The following is a 27,539-nucleotide window of genomic DNA, read 5'->3' on the forward strand; positions in this document are numbered from 1 at the left end:
CACAGGCCTCACTAAATTCCCCATTTCCTACAATTACCTCCCATTCTTTACTCTAACACACTCCTGCACCACCATCCACTCTTCATCAAACCCAGCATAAAATACTCAGGTCTGTTTCCTTGGAGCTTCCTTGTTTTATGAAGTTTCCCGTGTCACGAAAAACTTATATTAAATAAACTTGTATGCTTTCCATCCTGCTCATTGGTCTTTGTGCGTTTAATTTCCAGACCCAGCTAGAGATCTTAAGAGGGTCAAAGAAAACTTACCCCATCCGGTACATTAAATTTTTTTTTCACTAAGAATTTTTGCTGATGTGGGAAAACTAAAAATATACTGTTAAGCAAAATGAGCAAGGTTTAAAAAGCCAAGAATATAAATCAAAAAAAAAAAAAACCAACAGAAATAAAAAATTTTAAGTAGTTCCCTCCTGATTATGGATAATGGGTGACATTTATGATTTGCAATGTATTTTTCTACATTTTCAAAATAAATGTATTTTCTACACAGATACATACAACAGAAAATTTTTATAACTATGTATATATGAAGTAAACAGACCAAGAAAAACAAAGAAGTTGCTCTCGCTGAAGATTCTCGTTCTTTTATTACTCCCTTTAACCACAAAGACTGTCTTCCTGACCTAAGTTTCATCAGGCTCCTCTGGGCTCTGCTGGACTAGGCCCAACCTTGGGCTTCCCCCTCGGTCCTTGTAGAATCCAGTCTGAGCAAGAATCCTGCTAGGTTAGTTTGGTGAAAATCCCCCGCCCTTGGTATCTGACCACCCTGGGTATCTTATCACTCTGGTCTGTCTTCAGCAAGAATTCTGAGTTAGCCTAACAAGAATCCCCCTCACCCCTGATATTTCCTCTCCGAAATTTTCCATCCCCTGACGCCCACCCTGCTCCTTGACTACAAAACCCCTCTTGTCCTCATTGGAATCAGAGTTCCAATTGCCTTCCCCGACTTTAAGACCACCTATAGTGGTCACTATGTCCACCCAGATGCCTCTCCCCACCCATGAATACAGTCGGCCTTAGCATTCTTTAACAAGTGTCACTACATAATTTTTTCTTTAAAATCATCATTGGTTAAAATTCCTCTAAGGGCGAGAAACATCCTTATCACCAGCAACAATGAAGCCAGTGCCAGGGAGCCCACCTTCCTGTGAATCAGGGTCACAGTCCAGGATGGCACACAGAGGAACCCAAAGGCACATGTGATAATCAGACGCCTCTCCATCTGGCACTAAAGCACTTGTTCATTCAACAGTTCTTTAATAAACATCTACATGCTAGGCTCTGAGCTAGGTGCTAGGCAGAGAAGCACAAGTCTCTATTCTCAAGTGCTCACAACAGTTAAACCCACAGTTACAATACAATGACACAATTTACGATTGCAATACAGTGGGAAGACTGTTGAGGGGTACGTCATGGCTCTGTGAGAAGCCACAAGAATGACCTAATGTAGACTGGAGATGACACGGTGGTCCATGGTGGGGGAAGTTGTCCCAGAAGGCATGACATTTATACTGGGTCTTAAAAGAGGAGGAGTTTCCCAATGAAAAGCTGAAGAGACTGAAGGGCATAAAGGCCTAAGAGATAGCAAGCTATGTTCAGGGAAACACAGGTGGGTAGTCAGGTACAAAGAGTCAAGTAAATATGGAAGAGTATCCAGAACAAGGCCTCTCAAACTCTAGTGTAAAACTGGTTAAAACGCAGAGAACTTGTTTGCAATGCAGATTCTTGGGCATTACGCCTGAGATTCTGAGTTGTTCTAATTGGGTTGTCATTTTCATCTTTAACGAGTACTCTCATGCTTCCAGTGGAGGTCAGCACCACACTTGGACAAACAGTGGTTAAAAGGGAGGAGATGGTGGGGGAGGTCCGGGAAAGATCAGGAAGGACCTTGAATCCACGCTAAAGACTTTGGATGTTACGTTGAATATGATGAAAAACCTTGAACGGATTTAAGCAAGTGAGTGATAGGATCACATCTGAACTGTAGAAAAGATCACTTTGTAGCAGAATGGAAAATGGGTTGGAAGAGGCTGTGCTTAAAGCTATAGAGAGCCAGTAGGAAGTTACTACCATAATCTCTAGGCACATAAATGAAGGAAGGAGCAACACAGATAGAGGATGGATTTGGGAGATCGTTAGAAAATAGAATTTGGCAGCAATTGATTGTAGAAGGTGAGAGAAGAGGAACCAAGCCAGGTTTGGACTTGGGCAACTTACTGAATAATGATCTCAATCATTAGATTTGGAGTGTAGGTTTGTGAAGAAAGGTGTTGTGTGTGGTGTAGGAGATATGAAGTCTGAGACACCTTGTGGGGCATCCAAGTGGAAACGACCAGTGGATGTCTGGACTTAGCAGTCTGAAGCCAGGGAAAATTGTCTTGATAGAAGATGTAGATTTGAGACTCATTAGTGTGAAGGAGGTCAACTTGGAGTGCAGATAAAACACCCAAGGCAAGGAAAGAAGTTAGAGAACAATGTAAGAGTCAATCACAGTCTGTTTTAAGGTCATCCACGATCGATTGGAATTCCTTTCGTCACAAATGAATGGGTTCGTGTATTATAAAACTAACATGGAAACGCACACACAACCTAGTGTAATGGAAACAGCACTGGGCCAAGGGTCTTGAGGCCTAGATTCTAGTCCCAGTTTTGTCGCTTACTGGCAGTGAGTGAGGTTAAGTCATTTAACCTGTCTCTCTTTTCCCATTAGAGGATACACCTGTTCTGACTAACTCATTTGGCTGTAAAGCTCACATCTGATAGTGTTGTGAATGCACTTTCCTCATTAGCAAAATGAAGGTGCGCCACCTGCTCTGATTAACTTATTTGGCTGTAAAGTTCACAGCTAAGGCATGTTAATGCACTTTGTAAATTTTTCTGTATTTAAGTCGTCAACACAATATGCAATATATTAGCTACCTACGTATATGCCTTCTAAGTACCCAACAGAATTCTTATTCCCCAGCCTCAGTAAGAAATTAAATTTTATATGTTCAAATAAACATTTCTCATCTGAAATGCATGTGTTTCCCCCCAAGAACTCCCAAATTCTGATTTTATTCGACCCTCTTCACCGTAAGGTGGGGCTTTTCTCACTAGGCTTTGGTTCTGTTCATGCATCCCTAGCAAACGGATACCAGGAAAGCACCTGGAATGAATGGACCAACCCATCAATCGATCAGAAACCATTCGCCCTATTTTGCAAATGAGTAAGCTGAATTTCCCACCACCACCACAAAAGAAGAGTAAGGGTCACACAAGTTAGTGACAGCTCTGGAATCAGAACCAGAACCAGGACAGCTCGCTCCCGCAGTGACGACAGGCACCCCGCCATCCGCACGGAGTCCTCCCCGCGCCGCTCCGCCGGGCCCTGCTCCCACACTCCGCTGGCACCCGGGTCCCGACGGCAGCCCCCGAGACCTGGTTCCCCCGGCTGCGCCCCCCGCCCCGAGGCCCTCCACTCCCGGCCGGGCCCGCACCCGGCGCCCCGGGCCCCGTTCCAACCCCGCCGCACTCACCACGGCAGGTCCCGCTCGCAGCCCGGCCTTTCCTGTGTGCTCTCTTAAGAGTCCCGGGTCCGTTGAAGGGAAACCGCTGCCGCCGCTCTCGGGTTCCGCCGCGGGTTCCTGGCGCGCAAGGAGGGTGAGGTCTGCAGGGGCCGCCGCGGGGGCGTGCCTTCCTTTTTTGAGCTTTCATTATTCCTCCGCTCATCCTTATCCTCCATCCCTCTGCCGCTCAACAATATTTTACCGAAAGCCTACCAAGCAAACGCTGTTTTAGGCGCTGGCACTACATCAGGAAATAACTAAATGAAAAGGGCAGTTTTAGATAGTGCTAAGTACCTCGAAGAAAACGGAACAGGTGATAAAACCGGAGTGGAGTGGGGGAGAACTGTTTTAATTAGGCAGTCTCATTAGGCCTCTCTGAGTGAGGGGCAGTTAATCTGGAACCTGAAGGCGAGAAGGAGAACCAGGGCTGGGAGGAGGTGTTAGTTACTCTGTTTAAAACTCACAGCGAATGACTTTCCCAAAGCTCTGGGCCGAGGGTGTGAGTGAGTCTCACCGGAGGGTAGCATCGGGATGGAGCTGAGCAATGGGAAAAGGGAAACCTCTGGTTTTATTTGAGTTGGAGCCGTGCACCGTTGAAAAGATCAGGCATCACAAGGCAGATGCCCAGAGCGCCTGTGAAGAAGGGTGGGAGGCCTCTACCACCAGGGAGAAAAAGCAGCCTAGGGGGGAGGCAGCCCCTCCAGGGAGGGGGAGCAAGGGCACGCGGAGGGTCATGCGCCTCACAGCCGGCCTCACTCAGGACTAACTGAGGAGCGTTCACGGGGCCATCTGGGAATGTTTGTTAGTTTCTTTACTTTATTTCTTTAATATGAAGGCTTTAATTCATTGTGGCCAGGGTGGCAGTGAATGGAGACGCTGGTGTCAGCCTGTTGTGTTCCCAGCAGAGAAATCTGGAAACATCTCCCAGGTTTCTATCTGGATTATCAGACTAGAGAAAATAAGACATCTCCCAAAAATAAAGCCTCAGGATGACATTTGCCAAAGAGGGGAGTGTAGCAATGGTGGGGGCATGATATGTCTCTGAAAGAGAACTTTTTTGTTCCCTCTTTATATTGCATGTTTGTATAAACAGAAGCAACAGGTTACAAGGCTCAGATAGGTCATCTGCAAATGGGAAAAGATCTACATCAAAAGAGGAGTGAGTTGTACACTCATCTCTGAGGAATTAACTATCCATTACATGACACATGTATTTACTGACATTTTAAAGCTTTATTAAAACATCTCATTTATTTTTAAAGTTATATAATTCATACCATTAATATTTCTGGGCTGGAAACTGGGCCACTTTGGTTAAGACAATGATCGCCCCTTTCTATGCTTTCTAGAGGGACAGTTATAAATCAATCAGTTAAAGACTATCAATGTTTTACAGAAGTTAAGCCCCCTGTGGGGGAAGAGAGTGGAAGTCACATCTTAAACATGTCACAAATGACATTAAAGCGTGGAAATTTCTCAAAGGCTCTTTGCAGGCATCATGACCAGGATTGAGTGGTGGACATGCAGATGTGCCACCTGCACCCACCTTCAAGGAAAGACCTGTGGTCCTAGCTGCTGGGATCTCTATGAGCAGACAGCCTCCATGTAGTGAGCCATCTTGACCAGTGTCACACCCTTCTGGAGGTGGCCCACATCCAATGACTGATCTAGGGGAAATACAAAAGCTTTGTCACTTACTTCCAAAATAAGACACCTCTGACCAGTTATTCTAGCCCCAGAGGTCCCCCCAGAATCAGCTGAGGCAGTCAGGTTGCATCACAGCTCAGCTTCCCCCTCTGCTGGATCCTGCTTTCTCCTCTCCTTTTTTGCAGATGTTGATTCTGAACATGAAACACTGTGTGATAGACAAAATAATGACTACCCACCCAAAGATGTCCATGTCCACCCCCAGAACCTACGAATACTTGGCAGATGTGTTTAAGTTAAGGATCTTGAGATAGGAAGAGTAGCCTGGATTATCCAGGTGGACCCAATGTAATCACAAGGGTTCTTCTAAGAAGGAGCCTGGAGATCAGAGAGAGATGCTGCTCTACTGTGAAGATGGAAGGGAACACAAGCCAAGGAATGTAGGCAATCTCTAGAACCTGGAAAAAGTAAGAAGATAAATTCTCCTCTAGAGCCAGAAAGCACACAACCCTACAGACCTATTCTAGGCTTCCAGCCTTCAGAACTGTAAGATAATAAGTGTGTGTTGCTTTAAGGTACTAAGTTGGTGGTGATTTGTTACAACAACAATAGGAAATGAATACACCCTGTCTTAGAATATGCCTCCTGGAAAATCCAGCCTGGGACATGTTGATATTTCAATACTTTCAGTGAATCAATATGAAAACTAAATTATTTTTCTGTCTGCCATTTTGTTTGCATAGGGCCATCTGTGTAATCCCTCACTCATCCCCAGTGCAAACCTGCAGTGGCCCTGTTCCTTCTCTCTGCCTGTCCAAATCGCATCCTTTCTGAAGCCTTCCTGATAGCTACACCCTTGTTGATCTACTCCTTTCTTGAACAACATGATGTTTTCCTTCTACCTTTTTGTTGTTGTTTTTTTCCTGGTGGGGGGGGGTGGTTAGGTTTACTTATTTATTTATTTTTAATGGAGGCACTGGGGATTGAACCCAGGACCTCGTGCATGCTAAGCATGCAATCTACCACTGAGCTATACCCTCCCCCCAACAACATGTTTTCAGTCTGCACCACTCACTTCAGCCATTAATCATGTATTTTTATAGGTCAAATAGGAATATCAGAGGTAATGGCAGAACCTCTGTATGCACCCCTGTAGGTAGCTGACAGGTTGGGGTTTTGGGAGACCTACACTGACTCTACTGTCTTCCAAACTCTATTTTACTAGGGTGTACACAGATCCCAAAACAATCAGGCTCAACTGCTAGCCAGTCTTGCATGGTTTCCTGCAGCCCCGCAGAGATCTGACCCTGTGGCTTAAGCAGCTGCAAGCCCTTCTGCTAGCCCAGGACTGGAGCCTGGTCCTCTCCTAATCAGGGAGAGTCTTGGAAAGCTTCCTCTGTTGGTCCATGATGAGCATCTCTAATTCCAGAGAAGGTGACTCCAGCCTGGAGCAGCCCCTTGGGCACAGTCCTGAGGCTCAATGGCACACTGAGATTACACATGGTCAAAGAGATACCCTGATGTGCACAGCCGGAGACAAGGGCATGGCTTATGCTCTCCCTTTCCCATGTTCTTTGTTCAGTATTGCTAACAAATGAGTGAGGCTCCCAACGAGCAGAAAATTAATTCCTAGCAGCCACGTGGAATTCTCCTTGCTCTCCAACTCTTGCCTGGGATCTTTGAAGAAGGACATTCTGCCCTGTCAAGGACAGGGATCTGTGTCTCTTTCACACTTAACACACTGCCACACATGGTGCTTGCTACATACTGAAATATGCTACACATTGGGAAAACAGTATGGGGATTCCTTAAAAAACTAAAAATAGAGTTACTGTATGATCCATTAATCTCACTCCTGAGCATATATCCAGAGAAACTCTAATTTGAAAAGATACATACACCCCAATGTTCATAGCAGCACTATTTACAATAGCCAAGACATGGAAGCAACCTAAATGTCCATTGACAGATGACTGGATAAAGAAGATGTGGTATTAAATACAATGGAACATTACTCAGCCATAAAAAAGAATGAAATAATGTTATTTGCAGCAATATGGATGGACCTAGAGATTATCATACAACATGAAGTAAGTTAGAGAAAGACAAATATCATATGATATCACTTATATGTGGAACCTAAAAAAATAATACAAATAAACTTATTTACAAAACAGAAATAGACTCACAGACATAGAAAACAAACTTATGTTTACTAAAGGGGAAGTGGGGAGAAGGATGAATTAGGAGTTTGGGATTAACAGATACAAATTACTACATATAAAATAGATAAACAACAAGGTCCTACTGTAGAGCACGGGGAACTACATTCAATATCTTGTAACAACCTATAATGAAAAAGAATATGAAAAAGAACATAGACGTGTATAACTGAATCACTATGCTGTACACCAGAAACTAACACGTTGTAAACCAATTATACTTCAATTTAAAAAAAAAGAAAGAAATATGCTACACTGGAAATCTGAACTCAGTTACCTATAAAATGAAATCATGTTCCCCCAAGGGCATGGAAGGAAAGTGCTGACTAATATCTAACAGCCCCTTATACTGAGAGAGTCTTACTTACTTCTCCATATCTGTAGGGTTTTCCCAATATGACAGATTGTCCTAAAACCCAGTAACTTCCCATTGGTCCAGAACCAATCCCAAAGGGACTTTCTCTTGGCTCAAAATCAGTCTTTAAGAGTGTTGAAGGGAAATGATCTCTGTCTAGAAGCAGGGTACAAGGAAACCAGAAGACAAGTGCCATGATGGCTCAAAAAGGAGTACTTCGGCCCCCAGTCAGACCCCTCCCAGCTGTGGAAGAGTGAGAGAGAATGTAAGACTGAACCAAGGCAGAGAGAACCAAGGTTTAAGGTGGCCCCACCTTTTAATTTTTTGTTCACTGACAACATAAACATATACAGATATTCATGCATATGTATAGTATTCTCATACTTGCAAACTCCTTCCCAGTTACATACATCAACCACAGAAAGCTAGAACAGCAAAGGTGGCATGCTAAATTCTGTCTGATGATTACCTGGACAGACGGTGCCGTGTGGCTCTCACCGCTCAGTTACTTCCCCCTGCCTTTGCCACTCAGTCAGCTTAGCTAAGCCTGGTGGTAAAATCCATTGCAGGGATGGTATATGGAGCAGCTTGAGACAGGGGCAGTGGGGAACCTACAGTAATAGAACCTCCGTGGTGTCCTAGAGTCTGAAACTTACAGATGCAGAACAAAAAGCCAGGAAGGAAAAAACAAGAGAGTAAATAAACCCAAGGTAAGTATAGCCTCTTTCATCATTGATTCTTGGCTCCACGTGTAATTATTACATTGTACTATGGGTGGTGTAAACTTTCCACTTTCTTTCTTGATCCATCACCCATTATCCCCATTCTTTCCTAAAAGGAACCAAATTTTGTTCAGGTATCCACCCCTCACTTTCACAGTCCCTGCCTGCCTGTGACAACTTTGCAGGTGACTGGATAACCCCATTCCTGTTGCTGAGAGGTGGTTAATAGCAGCTTACGGTACTCGTACCAATTCCTCTTCCATTGCTAGGGCTTAGATTAGGAATTGCTCATGTAACTCAATTTAGACCAAAGAGTCTTAGTGGGGAGCCTGCTGAGAGACCTCAGGAAAGTTTTCGTTCTCCCTTAAGAGGGGGCATTCAAGAAACTATGGTGATGGACCGTAAAAATACTATGCTAGGTGAAATGAGCCAGTCTGCGAAAGAGCACACATTGTATGATTCCATTTATATGAAACATCCAGATGGCAAAGAAATAGAAAGTGGATTAGAGGTTGCCTTAGGCGGGGGTTGGGGATGGTTGGGGAGAAATAGGAAATGACTGCTGATGGGTATGAGGTTTCTTTTGGAGGAAGATATTTTCTAAAAATTGTTTGTGGTGATGGTCACACAATTCTGTGAATATACTAAAACCCACCAGATTATAAGCTTTAAATGAAAGAATTATATGGTTTGTGAGTTGTATCTTAATAACGCTGTTTTTTAAAAAAGGAAGGAGATGGTCCCACTTTTTCCCGTAGATAGGATCACATGTGTAGATAATATACCTGAAACCGTTACAACTGTTGATCAACCATGGAGGGAACCAGCCCCCAGGCAAAGTCAACCCACAGAGGATGAGAGGGAAGAGATGAAAAGAACCCGGGTCCTTGATCACGTCATCAAGGCGAACAGCTGTACGGTGCCCAGAGTTTGCTCAAACTCAAACATCCTATAATGTTAAATAAATTCCATTATCATCTAAGCCAGTTAGAGTCAGGGTTTTCTGGTCCTTGAAGACAAGAGCACTGACTTGATAAACTGCAAGCCACATACTCCTAGTGGGTAGGAGACACAGTGAGGACAATGTTTTAAAAAAGAGGATGTCGAAATTTTAAGGGGAAAACAGATGGAAATAGACAGCAGAAAGGAACTAGCTGACATCAATAGTATGTGCAACTTTTTACTGTTCCTAAAATCATTCTCCAACCATTCCTGTGGACCCTGGACTGGGCATGCTCATTTGCTATAGATAATTAACAATAACATAGAGTCAAATCTTCAGAAAAAATGATATAACACTCAAATTACCATGAATAGCCTTATACGAAGCATCTCAGATGAAATCTGCCTGCGGGAATAGATGCTCCTCCAGCAAAACTTCTATCATAGAAAATTATGTGCAGACACTTTTAACACCTATTTTCATTTGCTTATGTATTTTATGCACACAGATCCTTCTAGAGGCTACTTTGTTTCCTCTAAGAAAAGTATGAAGTGGAGTCCTTGTGGTATTTATGCTTAAAATCTCTTTCTTGTTGTGACCTTTAATATCCACCACCTCTACGATGAACAGATTGGAAACATGTAAATGAGGCCTTTCAGGAAACCAGCAGGTTTCTTCCATGTTTTATCATGGGATTTTATAAGAACCCTCTGCAATGCCTGTTCTCACCCATGATCTCTATGGGCCCTGCCTTTGCCTGAATGTGACCTCTTTTGATAATGCGTCTCCTTCTCATCCTTTGCTGCCTCCTCTCCTGATGACATCTGGGCCCTGGCTGGCACTTTCCAGTTGCCTGTTTCCTATAGGAGTGAAAAGGGACAAAGATGAGGTTCATGTTGAGTGCATCAAGCGAGAGCTCCACTATTGTTTTGCAAAACCCTGTCTCTCATAGTAACCCAATTTCCAAGTATTCTGGAACAAGAAGTGGGGAATTCTATCTTTAATGACTTTTAAGTAGGTTTTCTTTTAAAGATTTTTTTTAGAGCAGTTTTAGGTTTATAACAATATTGAGAGGAAGGTACAGGGATTTCCCGTATGTCCTCCTGCCCCTGTACTTGCATAACCTCCCCCATCATCAGTATCACTCACCAGAATGGTGCTTTTTTTTTTTTTAAACCAAATATGAGCCTATATGAACACATCACCATCACCCAAAGTCCATAGTTATCTTAGGTTTTACTCTTGGTTTTATACACTCTATGGGCTTAGACAAAAGTAGAAGGATGTATATCCATTATTAAAATATAATTCTGAGTAATTTCAATGCCCTAAAAATCCTCTGTGCTCTGCCTCCTCATCTCTCTCCCACCCCACCCCAGAAACCACTGGTCTTTTTACTGTCTCCATAGTTTTGCCTTTTCCAGAGTGTCACATAATTGGAGTTATACAATATGTAGCCTTTTCAGATCAGCTTCTTTCCCTTTGTAATATGCACTTATGTTTCGTCCATGTCTTTTCATGGCTTGACAGTTCGTTTCCTTTTAGCGCTGAATAATATTCCATTGTCTGGGTGTACTACCGTTTATTTATCCACTCACCCACTAGAGGTCATTTGGTTGCTTCCAAGCTGTAGCAATTATGAATAAAGCTGCTACACACATCCATGTGTAGGTTTTTGTGTGGACATAAATTTTCAGCTCCTTTGGGTAAATACCAAGAAGCGTGATTGCTGGGTCACATGGTTAAGTGTATGTTTGGTGTTGTTAAAAACCACCAAACTGCCTTCCAAAATGGATGTACCATTTTGTATTTCCACCAGCAGGAATGATGCATTCCTGCTATTCCATATCCTTGCCAGCATTTCGTGTTGTCAGTGTTCCAGATTTTGGCCATTCTAATAGGCGTGTCGTGGTATCTCAGTGTTATTTGCATTTCTCTGATAATGTGATGTGGGGTAGATTTTCATAGGCTTATTTGCCAACTGCGAATCATTTTTGGTGATGTTGTCTGTGAAGGGTTTTGGCCCATTTAAAAACCAGGTTATTTGTTTCCTTATTGTTGAGTTTTAAGAGTTCTTTTATATTTGGATAGCAGTCCCTTTCCAGATGTGTCTTTTGCGTTTCTCCCAGTTTGTGGCTTGTCTTCTAATTCTCTTGATGTTGTCTTTTGCAAAGCAGTTTTTTTTATTTTAATGAAGGCCATTTTATCATTTTTTTTTCTTTCATGGGTCGTGTCTGGTGTTGTATCTAAAAAAGTATCACCATACCCCAGGTCACCCAGACTATCTTCCAGAAGTTTTATAGTTTTGTATTTTACATTTAGTTCTCTGATCCACTGAGTTAACTTACGTGACAAATGTAAGGTCTGTGTCTAAATTCACTTTTTAAGTGGATTTCCAGTTTTTCCAGTACTATTTGTTGAAGAGACTGTCTTTGCTCCACTGTATTGCCTTTGCTCTTTTGTCAAAGATCTGTTCACTATAATTATGGTCACATGGTTCCAGGTGGTCTACAGATCATATTTTTTGAAAAATTATTTTTAATTAATGTACAATATTTCAATATTTAGATACATCACTGTTTATCCCTTCATTGTTGAAAGATTGGGCTTTAAGATTTTAACAACAAAAAAATGACGATCTTTGAAGTCATTTATGATCTATATCCTTAGGGTTAATTTTAAACACTGGAATCAAGGAAAATATCTTTGAGGTTTCAGATACATATTCCCAAACTGTTTTTTTTAAATTTTATTTTATTGAGTTATAGTCAGTTTACAATGTGTCAATTTCCAGTGTAAAACACAATTTTTCAGTTATACATGAACATACTTATACTCATTGTTGCATCCCAAACTGTTTTATTAAAAGCTTATAACCAATTTATATTCTCACTATCTGTATACTCTAAGCAGCAGTAAGTAATTTTTTTCACTCAATTTCAACTTATTTAACTGCTGGGCAGATAGTATTTTACCTGTTTTTAACTTATATTTGATTAAGAGTAAAACAATGCCTTTTCATCTATTTAGCCTTTTAAAGTTTCTCTTCCATAAAGTATTTGCTTGTCTTTTACTTGATTTTTATATCTTCGCAACTTGCTTTCTATGTTTATTTTTGCTTTTAAAATTCTATAACCTTATCTAAATGATGAAAGTATCAAATCATCTTAGAAGGATGATATTAGAGTAACCAGATTCTATTGATATTTTAATTTTTTCTCATTGATTTGTTACACATTCTTTATAGAGTAAGAATGTTAATCCTTTATTCATTGCAAATATTTTCATGGTTTCTTTGCCTTTGTACTTGGTTTATGATATGTTTGACATTTGAAAAACGAACAAAAAGAACCTTCTTGAATGGTCTGTAGTTGAATCTTACTCATCCTCCTGGAGAACCATCTGTCAAATGATCAGAAGTTCCGCTGTATTTATTTTCTAGGAGCTTTTTGTGGTTTCATTTGTATATTAGTCTCTTCAAATTTCCCTTTAATTATTTTTCTGTATCAAAATGTACCAAAATCTTTTCAACTTCAAGGTCTTCAATGAGGCTGGTCCATTCACTCATCACCTAACTCACTTCCAATCACCTTCCTCCTCTCAGCTGAATGGTCCCTTCAGCCCAGAGACCTTCCTGGAGTCATTCACCTAATTTAGGTTCCTCCCATTACACTCTCCCATAGCTCCCTTGCCTTCATGGAATTCATAATAATCTGTAATTGTATATTTCACAGTTGCATCTGTAATACAAATACCATTTTGTCATTGCATTAATGCCTGACCCCACCCCTACCATGATGTTCTAAATTCTATGAGGGCGGTGACAATGTTATTCTTTTTCCTACAGAATACCCATACATATAGTGCCTGGCACAAAATAAATACTATTTTAGGGTTGCAGGAACCATGAACTTCCTCAACTTTCTGCCCTTCCATGTACAAAATTACACACCTATTGGCACAAACGTAACACCACACACCGCCTTCCTCCACTGCAGGCCGTGGGGAGCAGTGTTCCTCCTCCCACTCAAAGCCCTTGTGTGGCGCCCCCTTCTTCCTCTCTTTGAGAAAACTGCCTCACCAGTCAACCCTCCTCCTCCAGTATTTTCTCTCTCCATCTCCACTGTCTTCCCCTCTTAGCATATAAACCTACTCGAAATTTATCCACATGAACATGGAAATAAACCAAAACCAACCCCTTTCTGATCTTGCATTCCCCACCATAATTTTTAAGTCAATTTTGACATACAATTCACTTATAATGAGATGCACCCATTTCAAGAGTACAGATTTGTGAATTTTGATAAATAGATACATTCATGTAATGGCCACAATGAAAATATACAGTATTTCCATCACAACCAAAGTGTTTTCTTGCCCTTCTCAGTCAATTTTCACATGCCCCCTGAATCCACCCCAGCCCCAGGCAACCACTGCTTTGCTTTCTGCCATTGTAAATCGTATTTGTCTCTGAGAGTTCCATATAAATGAAATCATACAGTTGGTAGCCTCAGTCTCTGGCTTCCTTCTCTCAATACAGTGTCTTTAAGGTTCATCTATGTTGCTGGGTCTATCAGTAGTTTGTTCCCCTTATGGTGAGTAGCAGCCCACTGTCTGGATTTACTGCACTTAACTCATCCATTCACCTGCTGACGGACATTTAGGTTGTTTCAAATTGTTGGCTATTATGAATAAAGCTGCATTCAACATTTGTGTACAAGTCTTTGGGTGGACATATGTTTATGTTTTTATTTCTTTGGGGTAAATACCTAGAAACATAATGGCTGGATTGTATGGTAAGTGTCTGTTTAACTTTTTCAGAAACTACCAAACTATCTTCCAAAGTGCTTGTACCATTTCACACTTCCACGAGCAGTGGATGAGCGCCCCAGTGGCTGCACATCCTCACCAAAACTTGGTATGTCAGTTTTTAAGTTGTCGACACCCTGATAGACCTTCTTGTCTATAGTATATCTTCTTTGGTGAAGCACCTGTTCCAATGCTTTGCTTATTTTAAAATATTGGGTGATTTGTCTTCTTATTGAATTTTAAGAGTTCTTTACATAGTTTAGATATAAAAATTTTTTCAAGTATGCTTTGCAAATATTTCTCCCAGTCCTTTTCATAACTGTGTCTTTTGAAAAGCAAAAGCTTCAGATTCTGGTGAAGTACAATTTGTTAATTTTTTTTCTTTTATAATTCACATCTATGTGTCCTGCTTAAGACCATTTGTTTTGTTAAGTTTTGGTTTAACTCAAGATCATTAAGATTTTCTCCTATGTTTCCTTTTAGAAGTTTTTTCCATTTTTGTTTTGTGCCCAAGGACTATTTTGAAAGACTGAAACCTCATTCAGTTCAAAACTCTCTCTCAAGCCCAGGTCTCTTCAGTAAGACTCTCCAGCACATTATCTTCCAGACTAGCCTTTCTCATGGTGTGTTTTATAGAGCACTGTGTCAGCAGAAAGTTCATAGTTACACACATATACCACCAAGCAATGACAACAACAAAACAGTAATTCCATGAGACTGGGGATCACTAAGCTAAACATGTGTATTTATATTAAATTCAGCAGAACCTTTGAAATACAATTGAGCATACAAATTTTCAAATAGATGGCATTGTATACAGTGTTTTATGTTAAGTTGTGAATAAAACAGACTTCTCAACTTCGAGTTTGGTGGAGTCAAGTCTCATGGCAGCTATACTTCTAGACTTTGAGACGGGAAACCCAGCTCTTCTGTTTAGTTGTGTCATTGCAGGTGGTTATTTTAAATCGATGAATGACAGAAGGAAAACGCAGATTTTAAAAATCCCTTGTGAACTGCATTAATTAGATTAAAAGTATTACATATAGAGACGGACTTAAAATTTTGTAACAGACAAAGGAGATAAGAGCTGACATTACATTAAGATATTTAATGTATGTAACAAATGTGATAAACTGCCATCTGCATTACTAAAATTCTCATCAATTCCAGTTCCTGCTTGAGTTACAGAGTGACTAAGCCTTTAAGAGAACAGTTTGTGAGAATAGAATAGAATAAAGCAGACTGGCCCAATGGTAGGAGAATACAATGCAACTGTAGCAAAACGTGGCAAATGTCGAAGAAAAGGTGACGCAGCACAGCAAAAGGAAAGGAACACGCTACCCAATCAGGGCCCTCGCTTCCTTTACCAGGCATTTGACATTGGGCTTTTAATGGGGCCCTGCTTGCTTTAATTGTGAACTAGAAATGACCCTTCCTCTGTCTGGAGTTAGGGGCTGGATCAGATTCTCTTTTCCACTTCTCAGTTCTGCATTTCTTTGCACAGTTTAACTTTTCATCTTGGCCTCATCGTCCAAAATTGCTCACTATCCCAAGCCACAGAGCGGTAAGTGCAAATACAAAATCCCGCTACTAATTGTGTATGTAATTGCTGAGATTAAGATCTGTGACTTAAAAATTCTCTGACGTTAATTCTAAAGCTCTCAATTTATTCATTATTTTCACCTAGTCTCTTATCTTGAACCTTGGGAGGAAGGCTCTAATCCTTCCAGCTTTAAACCAGGGCCTGAGGACCCCCTTGAGCGGTTGCTTTGGTAGCGCAACCAGCCTGAAGAGTTCACCACTAGGTGGCGCTGAAGATCCGGCTGTAGAAGGAGACCTGGGCTAACGGGGCACACAAGCTACTATTTCCCATTGGGTCTATTGCTGGCACCAGGCTGCTACTTCCTTCACTGTCAGAGACCTCCGGGATGTCTTGGCTCGAATCTGATGCAAACAGTCCCTCTGCAGTGCTCAGCAGTTTGCAAAGGGGATCGTGGGCTTGGCAGTAGTATCTCCAGGGTCTTACCACCAGATCACGAATGACTGGATCTTTCTGCCTCCTTCCTGGACCTTCCCTTAGTCCCCAAATCTGGGGCCTAGCCTGTTTCCTCAGCCATTCATTCGAACATTTATTGCATGCTCTTATGTGTCCTGCCTACAGCGAGGAGTAATGTGGTTTGAGATGTAAGTCATTAGCGTTTTTTTCTTAGTCTGCCGTCAGCACCAAGTCCAGGTACTGTGCATAAGGCCCTGTACTTAGGGGACCAAGTTGCTGGCAGCTGAGCTGTGTTTCCAGGAAGGAGAAGAAGGGAAACATTGTGGTCCTTATATTTACAACCATCCCATAATGCCTCCCTCCTCCTACACACACCATCTGCACCAAGGCAACAAGACAGGAAATGCATGTTCTCTGCCCACCACATGCCCATATTGAGCTGCCCTTTGTGTCTTTTTTTTTTTTTCCTCTTTAATGGAGCTCTGGATATGTAATTAACTCTTAACACAATGCAGTCTTCAGTCTTTCATTTTAAATAAAATGTCTGCTGTGAATACATTTATACTGGAATATTACTCAACACTAAAAAAGAGCTTTCAAGGAAGGTAAAGACATGGAGCCACTTTAAATACATATTACTAAGTGAAAGAAGCCAATTTGGAAGCCACACACTGTATGAGTACAACTCTATGATATCTGGAAAGGCACAGCTATGGAGACAGTGAAAAGATCAGCGGTTGCCGGAGTTGTGGGGAGACAGGGGAGGAACAGGTGGAGCACAGGGGATTTGTAAGGCAGTGAAACCATTTGATGCTGTAGCAGTGGATATATGTCATTAAACATTTGTCAAAGCCCATAGAATGTGCAACACAAGAGATGAATCCTTTTATAAACTATGGACATCAGTTCATAATAATGTTCCAATATTGCCTCATCAATTGTAACAAATGATGCAAGAATTTAATAATAGAGGAAACTGCAGAGGAGGGAGAGGGGGTATATGGGAACTCCGTACTTAATGCTCAATCTCTGTAAGCCTAAAACTGCTCGGAAAATAAAATCTATTAATGTTTTTAAAAAATCTGTTGGGAAATACCTCATATTTATACAGTGCTTTACAGTTTCCAAATCAACCCATTTGATTCTCATAAGAGCACCATAAGATGAAAAAGAGTGGTATCGTCCTGAGCTGACAGATTTGGGCATTGAAGTCAAAGAAATCAAGCAACTTCTCAAGTTCATGTAGCTAATACAGTGCAGAAAAAGGACGGGAAGCCAAATCTTATTCCAGACCCAGAGCTCTTTTCTCTATTTCAGACACTTGCAAACAGGGAAGTTGGTAACAAGCCCTCCACATTCTCTGGTGATTATTCTTTTTCCTCCCAAGGTTCTGAGTGAGCCCAATTTGGTAGAGATATACACCACAAATTATAACACAAGACTTCACTCTATGGCTGTTAGACATGATTTCATACACAGATTTCACGCATAAACGAGCATCTTAAATGCACCTTCTTCTCTCAACTCTACCACCAATTCTTTCCTCCGGAGTCTTGGAATCTTTGCTTCCTCTCCACTTCTAGGATAAATCATTAGAGCACGAATGAGAGTAGAGACCAGCTGGAAGAGGCTGGGGACATTTCTATAGAATAAAAAACTTGAGGATGTCGGACTGTTCTCCGTAAGCACCCGCAGCGGCTTGTGATGGGGGCTGAGCCTTCTAAGAGGCATGGTTCTGAGCAAATCAGCATCAGCTGTCAGACGGCTCAGAGCACGTCTTCAACAGCGACCCCTTGTGGTAATGAGAGTCAACCGCAGAAGAAGTCAGGGGAGAACTTGTCTCTCCTCTTGGGTACTGAGACCTACTGGCTCCTCTTCAGACTGTATAAACCTCCCGTATCCCTGGACGTGGTAGGGGGAGGGGAGTGAAAGTTCCCAAGAGAGTCACCTGCTTTCAGATAAGTAGTCATTTAGACCGACAAGCAGTTAATTAGAAGAACAAGAGAGAGGTGACCATTTTCACACCCCGAGGTTGTGGAACAGCTCACAACAATTGCACTATTGGGTGTAATCTGGAAAGATGCCTTTGCAAAAAGACTCAGGTAGACTGGGGATGTCCTTAAAATGACCAGGGCAAAGAGGGTAAGATAGAAGCATGGTGTTTGTGACTCTCGCGGGGCGGCCGTCTCTATTGCACTAAGTGCTATGCAGCCTCAGGAATGTGAGTGAAACCTGAATAAATGTTGGTGTGGCCAGAAAGGGGAAAGCCAACCTGGAAAGTTAACAGATCTTTGGTGAAAGTTCTCTGGAAATTTGAATTTTCCCTTTAAGAAGTGAAAACTGTGGTTTAGCAACTTACAGTGAAAGTAACTTAGTTCCACATTTGTTACCCACTGATGGTGGTGGGGGGCCAGTGGTGAACAAGAGAGGGGCAGCCCTTGTCTTTATGGGTCTCACCTTCCGAAGGGAAAGGCAGGCATGTTAACGGGAGCACAGACGCAGTGGAAAAGACAGGCACCATGAGGTTAATGTCTTCACATGCGTCCAGCCCTCCTGACTGCTGACGTTGCTGTTCCTCAGATTTGTCCCAGGACCCTTGCTATGGGCTGAGTTGTGTCCTCTAAAAGATGTGTTGTCCTAACCCCCAGAATCTCAGAATGAAAGCTTGTTTGGAAACAGGGGTTTTGTAGATCTAACTGGTTAAGATAAGGTCATACTGGAATAGGAATGGCCCAGATAAGTAGTCATTTAGACCCACGAGCAGTTAATTAGAAGAACAAGAGAGAGGTGACCATTTTTCCACCACAAGGTTGTGGAACAGCTAATATGACCAGTGTCCTAGGAAGAGCAGAGGAAGATGCACAGGAAATGGAGCGCCCCCAGGAAGATACAGTCACACGAGCGGAGGATGCCTTGTGACGACAGAGGCAGACATCGGACGGATGCATCCACAAGCCAAGGAATGCCAAGGATGGCTGGCAAACCAGAAGCTGGAAGAGGCAGAGAAGGGTTGTGCCCTGCAGGTTCCAATGGGCCTGATGGGCCTGATGTTGAAACCCTAACCCCTAAAGTGACTGAATTTGGAGACGGGGTCTTGTTGGGGCTCAGGCTGCTGTAGGAAAATGCCATAGACTGCGTGGTTTATATATCATCAGAAATTCATTTCTCGCAGTTCTGGAGGCTGGGAGTCTGAGATCAGGGTGCCACTGTGGTTGGGTTCTGGCGAGCGCCCTCTTCTGAGTTGCATACTGATGACCTCTCCTTGTATCCTCACATGGCAAAAAGAGAACTTGCCAGCTCTCCCTTCTCTTCTTACGAGGGTATTAATACCATCATGAAAGCTCTATTGTTATGACCTAATGGCCTCACAAAGGCCCCACCTCCAAACACCATCACAGTGGGAATTAGATTTCAACACACAAATCTTGGGGGAACACACACATTCAGCCCATAACAGGTCTTTAAAGAGGTAATTAAGGCTAAATGAGGCCATAAGGATAGGCCTCTAATCCAATATGACTGGTGTCCTTATCAGAAGAAGAGATCATCACAGAGACACATCTGCACCCAGAGGAAAGGCCTTGTGAGGACATAGCAAGAAGGTGACCATCTGCAAGCCAAGAAGCAAGGACTTAGGAGAAACCAAACCAGCCAGCATCTTAATTTCTGATTTCCAGCCTTCAGAACTGTGAGAAGGTGGGTGTCTGTGATTTAAGCCACCCAGTCTGTGGAACTTTGTTTATGACAGCCCTAGCAAACGAATATAGATACACACTAGGCACTCAGTAAAGTTGAAGGGATAAATGAATTACGTGAATCAAATTTCACAATTGTGTTAAGTACAAGGAAGGACAAATAAAGGTCACTAGGAACAAACAGGAACATCCCTCACCTAGGCTGGGATTATCTGGAGGGCTGGTCTGAGGAAATGGTGCTGAGGTGGGAACCTGAGGGACTGACTGGTGGCCATTCCCCAGGCAGAAGCAAATAGTGTGTGCAAAGGCCCGGAGGTTGACAGGAGCATGATGGGCTTTAGGATCTGAAAGGTGGAGCTCAGAGAACAAGGAGAGAGGTTCTGCAAGAGCCTGGTGGGGCAGGCCAGAGTCAAAGCAGGCAGGGCCTTTCAGGACACATTGGTCGAGGAGTCTGGAGTAAGGGCAATCGATTTTAAGGGCAGGGATGATGGGATCGGATTTGTGTAACAACAGGATTAGTCTGGCTGCTCTGTAGAGACTTTGTAAGATGGGGTGGGGGTCAGGTGGGGTGAGGGTAGATGCAGGGAGACCAGGAGCCCACAGGAGGCAAAGCAGGAAACTGTACCTTGAACTAGGGTGATGGAAGCCACGATGAGCAGGCAATTCTAAAAGATATTTAAAAGATGTGCAAAAAAGAAAAAGACCAGGTCCTTGATCTCAAAACTCTGACTTTTTCTGAGGATGGAAAGCCATGCAGAAAGTAGGAATGATAGTAGCTGAAGGAAGGTGAAGGAATAAATCGGAAGAGGAAGAACTAGAACCTGGTCTAATGAAACCTGAAAGTATTAAAAAGGGAATTCTGAGAGGAGACAGCATAAGATGCAGAAAATCAGGATCGTCCTGTCTAGCACTGTGGGTCTCATTATCTTGCAAATCCCTTTGTAACACTGGGACCCCAACTCCTATCAGTTCATCACCAGAAATGATCATATTGGGCATTAATAGTTTTGGCTTTTAGCCCATCTTCCTGCAGTTTCAGATCTGATTTTTTTGCTATTCCACAGATTGCACTCTTGGTTGCCTTTTAATTACTGAATCGCTGTTCTTTATCTGCAGCCTCTGACTAGCAACCTTATTAGAACAATTGCCCAAGACTCAGAACTGAACCACGCACAATACAAATCTGCAATAATGAAAATGCTTAAATTAAATAAAAATCTCCTAACAAGTAGCAGAGCATGCTGGAATGGATTGTATGAGTCACCGACTGGATGAGTGATTTAGTGGGGAAGTTATATTAGCTGAAGAAAATCATATCTTAACATTCAATACCCAGGCATGTCTTAATACACTCATCATGGAGCCTCTGAATGAAATAGCCCCACACAGAGATTATTAATCTATAAATAATATCCTAAAAGTCCGTTGGTATTTTTGACTACTGTTTTTAAAAATACTTACTAGTGTTGCAAATTTAGAAATCCCTCTTCTCTTTCCATAAAGCCTGGCTTTCAAGGCCAAGCTCATGACCAAGAGGTCAAGGTAGTGAGATTTGATACCCAAAGGTAATCAGTCACCTCTTAGCTCTACTCACGTTCTCCCTCCCTCTGTAAACTCTGTGCCTCAGACTTGGAGGGAGATTGTTGAAAGTAATATGATTTTAAAGGAGAAATGAAAACAAGTCATCTTTAATATTTTCAAAACAGGATTCTGTTCTCAACCCAATCATCTACATGCAGATAATAGCTCTCCCTTCCCCTTTCCCCTCCCTACACATCTAAAAATGAGGAGGCTCAAGAGATGAATTGTGAACGGAAAACTTTATGGGCCACGGGCGAGGTGAGTGGGACAGAGACAGTGAGGGCTGAGAGGGAAGAGAGTTGATGGGGTGAGAGATGAGAGGCAGCAGATGGAGAATCGGAGCTGGGAAGGCTGGGCAGTCCTGGGCCTTCCTCCTTCTTCTCCAGGCTGGGGAGGGTTTGGGCACGGGGAAGGTGGGTATATTCCAGGCCCTGGAGTCAAGCTTGGAGGCCTGGAGAGCTTCATTCTGTGACCAGTCAGGGAAGCTGCAGGAGTTGCTCCTGAGCCAGGGAAAGATTTAGCACATTGATTTCCAGCCCCTTTTTTTCTAGGCACTATGGTTTGTGATTGAGTGGGGAGGTTGGGGAGGACAGTCAAGGCTTTTAAAGGTGCCAATACTCCAGCAAGAAATAAGGGATAGCGGTGGCTAAAAGAGCCTAGATTCTCTGTTCTACCCTCCTGTGCCTCATTTTTATTTTCCCCTTTCTGCTTTCTGGGATGACCCTGCCTGTCAGCGAGGTGATAACGGCTTCAAGCAGGAGACAGGAAGCCTGGGTCCTGAGCTTGGCCGATGAGCCGACCTTGAGCTCATGGCCACCCGGCTCCCTGGTCCCGTCTCCCTTCCTGCACGGGCTCTTCCATTCCCACATCCTTCAGGTATTAATGGAGTGCGTGTTGTGCGTCATGTACTGTGCATGCAGTCATGACAAAACAGACATGGTCCTGCCCTCAGGGAGCTTACACTCTAGGAAGGGAGATAACATTAAGGAGATGGCAAGAAATAAATCTGTGTCTGTGGGTAATGATATTAGGCACCAAGGCAAAGAACAGCAAACTATGGAAGAGAATCTCCACTCAGAGCTTCCTACGTTAGATGGTGGTCAGGGAAGTTTCCTCTGAGAGGTGACGTTTAAGTGGGGACCAGAAGGATGACATAAAAGGGAGGTGAAACCCAGATCACACCATGAGGATGGTGTCCCAGGAAAACCAAGAGATGATGAGGAAGTGAGTTCTGGCTGACCCCTCAAACCTGGAGAGGACAAATTTGGGAACTACATTCCATGTTTTTTTCTTACACCTATTTGCGAGCACCAGCCGGTAGGGTCGCACCTATCCAAGGAAATGCAGAGTCTGAATGTTTCCTGCCCCTGACAGAGACATGTTAAGCTGCACAGCAGTACAAGTCTGCTGTTTTCGGGGGGGGGGGGTGGATTTTCTAAATTAAAAGAATTTGTGAACGATGGCTGTAATTAGGATCTGAAATACTTCAGATAACAAAAGTCAGGGAGCAGCGATACATGTGAAATTAACTCTCTTCATTTGGTTTGGGGAAAGCCTCAAATTCTTTCACAGAAAATTGGAAACTGAATATGCCCCAAGATCTGTCTTATACGATGGCAACAGTCCCATCTGGGTGACTCTGAGCAATTGCCAATAAAGAGCATTAAAGCCAAGTCGTATGTCGGGACTACGGTTAAAAATATCCTTTCCTTTCCTTTCTCCCTGTAATTTATCTCTGTATCTACTTATTAGGCAAACATTTCCTAAACACCTCCCGTTTGCCAGGCACCACTGTTGACACCAGCTGGGGATACAGCCATGACAGACCAGAACAGACTAAGTCCCTCTTCTCAAGAAGCTTATCTTTTGCTGGGGGTAGATGGTCAATAAATAAACAAGTTAACATGCAATGAATCTGTTAGCCATTGATATAATAATAAAAAAAAAAAAGCAGCAGAGAAAAGGGATAGAGGATTCACGGGGGTCAGGATGCCAACTTTCGTACATAAGTCAGAGAAAACAATATTTGAGCAGAGACCTGAAGGACGCAAGGGAAAGCGTATTCTAGGCAGAAGGAACAGAAGATGCAAAGGCTCTGAGGTAGTGGGGTGTCTGAAATGTTCTAGAAACAGGAAGCCAGTGTGGTTGGGATGGAGTGAGAGGTATCTTAGTCTGCATACCCCCTGAGACAAGGGTTTGGGTGCAAGTGGTTTCTTCTGGAGGTGATCTTAGGAAGCACCAAGAGAGAACAGGGAAGAGACAGCGGGAAGGAAAGAAAACTAACAATTGGGACGTTAACGAGCGGGCGGCCACTGTGGGCAATGGAGGCTTGATCCTGCTGGTAATGTCTGAAAGAATATTTGGAACATGCCTCAGAGCTGCCCATGGACCCGTCAGGAAGCTGGGTATTTCTCCAAATCCTGCCTCATTGCTGAAGGTGGCTCTGAAAGCTGCCCCTGAGGCCATATTCTCCTCCAGGCATATGCAAAAAGGCCTTTGGAGCAGAGGGCATTGTCTGTAGGTGACCTCCGGGGCAAGCCAGGGGGTGTGGGCAGGGCACTGACCAAGAGGAGGGAAGGAGAGGGGATGAAATGAGAGAGGAGGTGGGGCCCCAAGCAGTTTTATTTTCAGCATGATGGCAAGCATTTGGAGAGTTTAAACAACATGATCTGATCTCCACTTTTAAATAAAAATATTAGGACTGCTGTGGGGAGAAGGGATAGCACGGGAGCAAGGATGGAAGCAGGGAGATCGGTTAGGAAGCCTTTGCAATAATGTGGGCAAGAGATGATGGCAGCTTGGCCCAGGGTGGCAGCAGCCGCATGGTAAGAGGTAGCTGATTTCTTGATCTGTCCTGAAGGAAGAGCGTACAGCATTGGCCAATGGACAGGAGGTGGGCAAGAGAGGAGTTAAGACTAACTCTGTGGTCTCTGGCCTGAGAAAATGGGAGACTAGAAGAGACATTTCCCCGAGATAGGGTGGGTTAGGGAGGAGCAGTTTGGGACCTGCTCTATTTGGAAGACCTCCAGGGGAAGACATCCAAGTGGAGATGCGGATTAGGCAGCAGGGTATGTACACTAGGAACCTAAATCTTGCCTACCTGATCCACAGTCCTGGCCAGTTCCCTCCTGGCCAGCTCACAGTCTTCTCTGCCTTGGCAGGACCCTGCAGGATGGCTTTACATCTAAGCACTTCCATCCTCACCCCACACTTCCGAGTGGCTTCAATGTCTTTTTGGTTCTCATGCTACTTCCCTCCCTACACCCAAATCAAAAGATGAACAGGTGATATGGAAGTGTCCTATGCTCGGAGAATGACCTTTTTCATGCCTCCCCCACCTTATCTCCATCAATTCCTTTCCAGCACCTCCTAAGCAAAGGCAGAAAATCTTAAGTTGCAACGCAGATCTAAATAAACTGTCTCTGAAGACTTTGCTCCAAAAGATCACCACGCAAGCTTATGAGGACAAGGTTCCTCATGTGCCCTGGTAGGAGGAAGGGAGTATTTGCAATAGCGGGAACAAGTTGTTTTTCACCAAGAAAGATATACTGATGCTACCTTACAAAGTAAATAATCTCTAAAGCTCGGTGTCTGAACACATGGAAAGTTCATTTCCTGCCCACATCACAGTCCTGTGTGAGTCAAGCATCTATCCTGGTGTTACTCTTTCAGGTGGTGACTCAGGATCCCAGATCCTTCCATAGTGTGTCTCCTCCAAGGCAGAGTCCTTGACTTCCAGCACTGGAAGCTCTATCACATGCTTCCACCTAAGAGCAAGTGAGGCTGGGTAATCTCATCTCCTTACATACCCAGGAAGAAGAAACAGGATTGGCGAGCATCTATCCTGTCTCTGACGCAAAAGGTTGTTGTCTTAGTGACGAATACATTGGTACTTTGGTTTTGTTCTTATTCTCTTATGAATGTAATTGTGTGACTCTACTTTGCAATGCATGCTTGATCCCAATGAACCAAAAAGATCAGGTTTCTGAATCGGCAAAGCTGAGAACCAAACCATGCTGACCCAAACTGCAGTCAACCGTGAAGTTCCCCCAACCACTTCTCATCTGGAACACTACCTACCTTACTCATCAGAAAGGACCAAGTCTGTCACATGTGCTCTATTTAGTATGTCAATGAAGTGTGTCCTAAATTTACTTATTTCTAGGAGCTCTTCCTAATTCCCCAGTGGCCAGGCACTCCTGCTGTCACATGCTACCCAAGGCTAGGGAGGTAGCTGAGGAAAGTAATTCCAAAAGGAAAAAGGCAGAGAAAGGGAGGGGAAAGGGCTCTGTAAGGGATGGGGAACGGTAAACAGTGGAGATAAAAACCAGTACAGGAGAGGGAGGAAGGGAAGCCAAAGCTGAAAGTCAGCACAGGAGAAAGGGGTGGAGGATGTGGGGGTGCCAACTACCAAGAGGGCTCCAACTCCAGAGAGGTAAGAGGTGGGGAGCCGGAAGAGAGGGAAATGCAGGCAGAAAGAGGGAAGAGCGCCTTTAAGAGACCGGGAGGCTGCAGCCTGGGAACCGAGCGGAGCTGTTACCATGGTAGCGGCGCAGCTCATTGGGCGTCTCGGAGCCCCAGCAACCCCATTGGGAGCAGAACCTGCTCGCACCTCCCACCTGGAAGCGGGAAGCAGGGGGAGGTGAAGGTGAAGGGCCAGGGAGGGATGGAACTGAGGGAGGGCAGAGACACAAGAGAGGGAGGGGAAAGCTGCCACTCAGGAAGGAACAAGTAACCCCCTTGGGCTCGGCAGCTAGAAGTTGACCTCCTGAAGACACTCAAAGCTCCCACTTCTCAGTCTCAGTTTGGAATAGACACACTCGCCCACCAAGGGACAACAGAGGCGAGGCTGGCTCCACCCGTCCGAGCAGCCCGCGCCTGAGCCTTACCTGGCCGCACCTGGGCGCACTGGGCCGCTTCTCGCCAGGAGTGCAGGCTGCCTCCCGGACTTTGTACTGCTCTTAGGGAGAATCCCAAGTTTGGGGCTTGAAGCCAAGGACTGCGAGGTGGGGCGAGAGCGAGGGGGCTGCCGGCCCGAGGAGCAGCAGCAGCCGCCACAGAATCAGCCATAAAGGAGCAAACTGGCCCCTTTCAGGGTTTCTTCTCTGAATGTTGGCCTCCGTCTTCTGCTTAGCCACATTTTTCCTCACTGCTGGCTGTTAGCGGACAGAGCATGCGCAGGAGAGGGAGCCAGTTCGGGGCGGGGAGCGGGGGGAGGTGGAAATCAACTACAGGCCCAGGTGGGCAGGGCAGCGCCCCTCAGGGCAATTTCCCAGAGCTGGGCAACCTACGGCCGCCCTCACGGGCCAGCTCGCTCTTCCACTCCATCAGCTCTGCTTCCATTTTGTTTTTGTTTTTCTCTCTTCCTTTTGTTTTCTGTTTTGCGTTTCCTCTCTCTTGCTTTTCTTCCTTCTGGGCCACACCTGAGACTTCCTGTGGGTGTTACTGAGTCTACAGCGCACTTACTAAGAGGGTATTCCCAAGGTCACCCCAAAGGAAGGAAGGCTTCTTCAAGCATCTTGGGGAAATTTCTTCTATTTCCACCAAGCCTCCTCACTGCCAAACTCCACCCAAGCCTGTCAAAATGTACGATTTACTTTACGGCTGTTTAAGTAACAGAAAGGAACAGCGGATATAGATGGTTTAAAGAAATAAAGTTGAGCCTATGAGCCACATAGGAAAGCCACGTCACCACTTCAGTTACATCCGAACAGTGGTGGTAACCATGCAATCGTGCATCACTCTGTCTCCGCCTGGGTTAGTGCCACTTCCAGGGACCTCAGTTATCACCCCGATTTTGAGTCCTTTCAGCTAGGTTTGGGGGAAGGTGATGACTGGCTCCTCTTTCCCCCACCTGCCTCTCCACAGCTGCAAAACTAAGCCTTGTCGGTTCTCTGAGCTGCCCGGGACTACCAAGCACTTTCTGTGTTCCCTTCTTACAATCTGTTCTTCTTTTCAGTTCTTGCTGTGTTTCCTCCTGTCCTGGCTCCTAGGGTCCCCTTGC

The 27,539-nt window shown here is 43.9% G+C and overlaps 1 protein-coding gene across 2 annotated transcripts in view; it reads right to left on the bottom strand.

Annotated features, from left to right (window-relative positions):
- Positions 1-26,700, bottom strand: part of AGK (acylglycerol kinase) — a 95,340-nt gene extending 68,640 nt beyond the window's left edge. Inside the window, exons 1-3 of one of the 2 annotated variants that reach the window (XM_031455505.2) lie at positions 26,425-26,700; positions 5,112-5,232; positions 3,536-3,643 (exon numbers count right to left, since the gene is read on the bottom strand). The gene's annotated coding sequence lies outside the window, so the exon portion shown is untranslated. Of the gene's footprint in view, positions 1-3,535; positions 3,775-5,111; positions 5,233-26,424 lie in introns of both variants that reach the window. The other variant, XM_010989844.3, reaches the window with a different exon arrangement.
- Positions 26,701-27,539: the final 839 nt, after the last annotated feature.

Source organism: Camelus dromedarius, chromosome 7 (assembly GCF_036321535.1).
Source record: "Camelus dromedarius isolate mCamDro1 chromosome 7, mCamDro1.pat, whole genome shotgun sequence".
Classification (NCBI taxonomy): Eukaryota; Metazoa; Chordata; class Mammalia; order Artiodactyla; family Camelidae; genus Camelus; species Camelus dromedarius.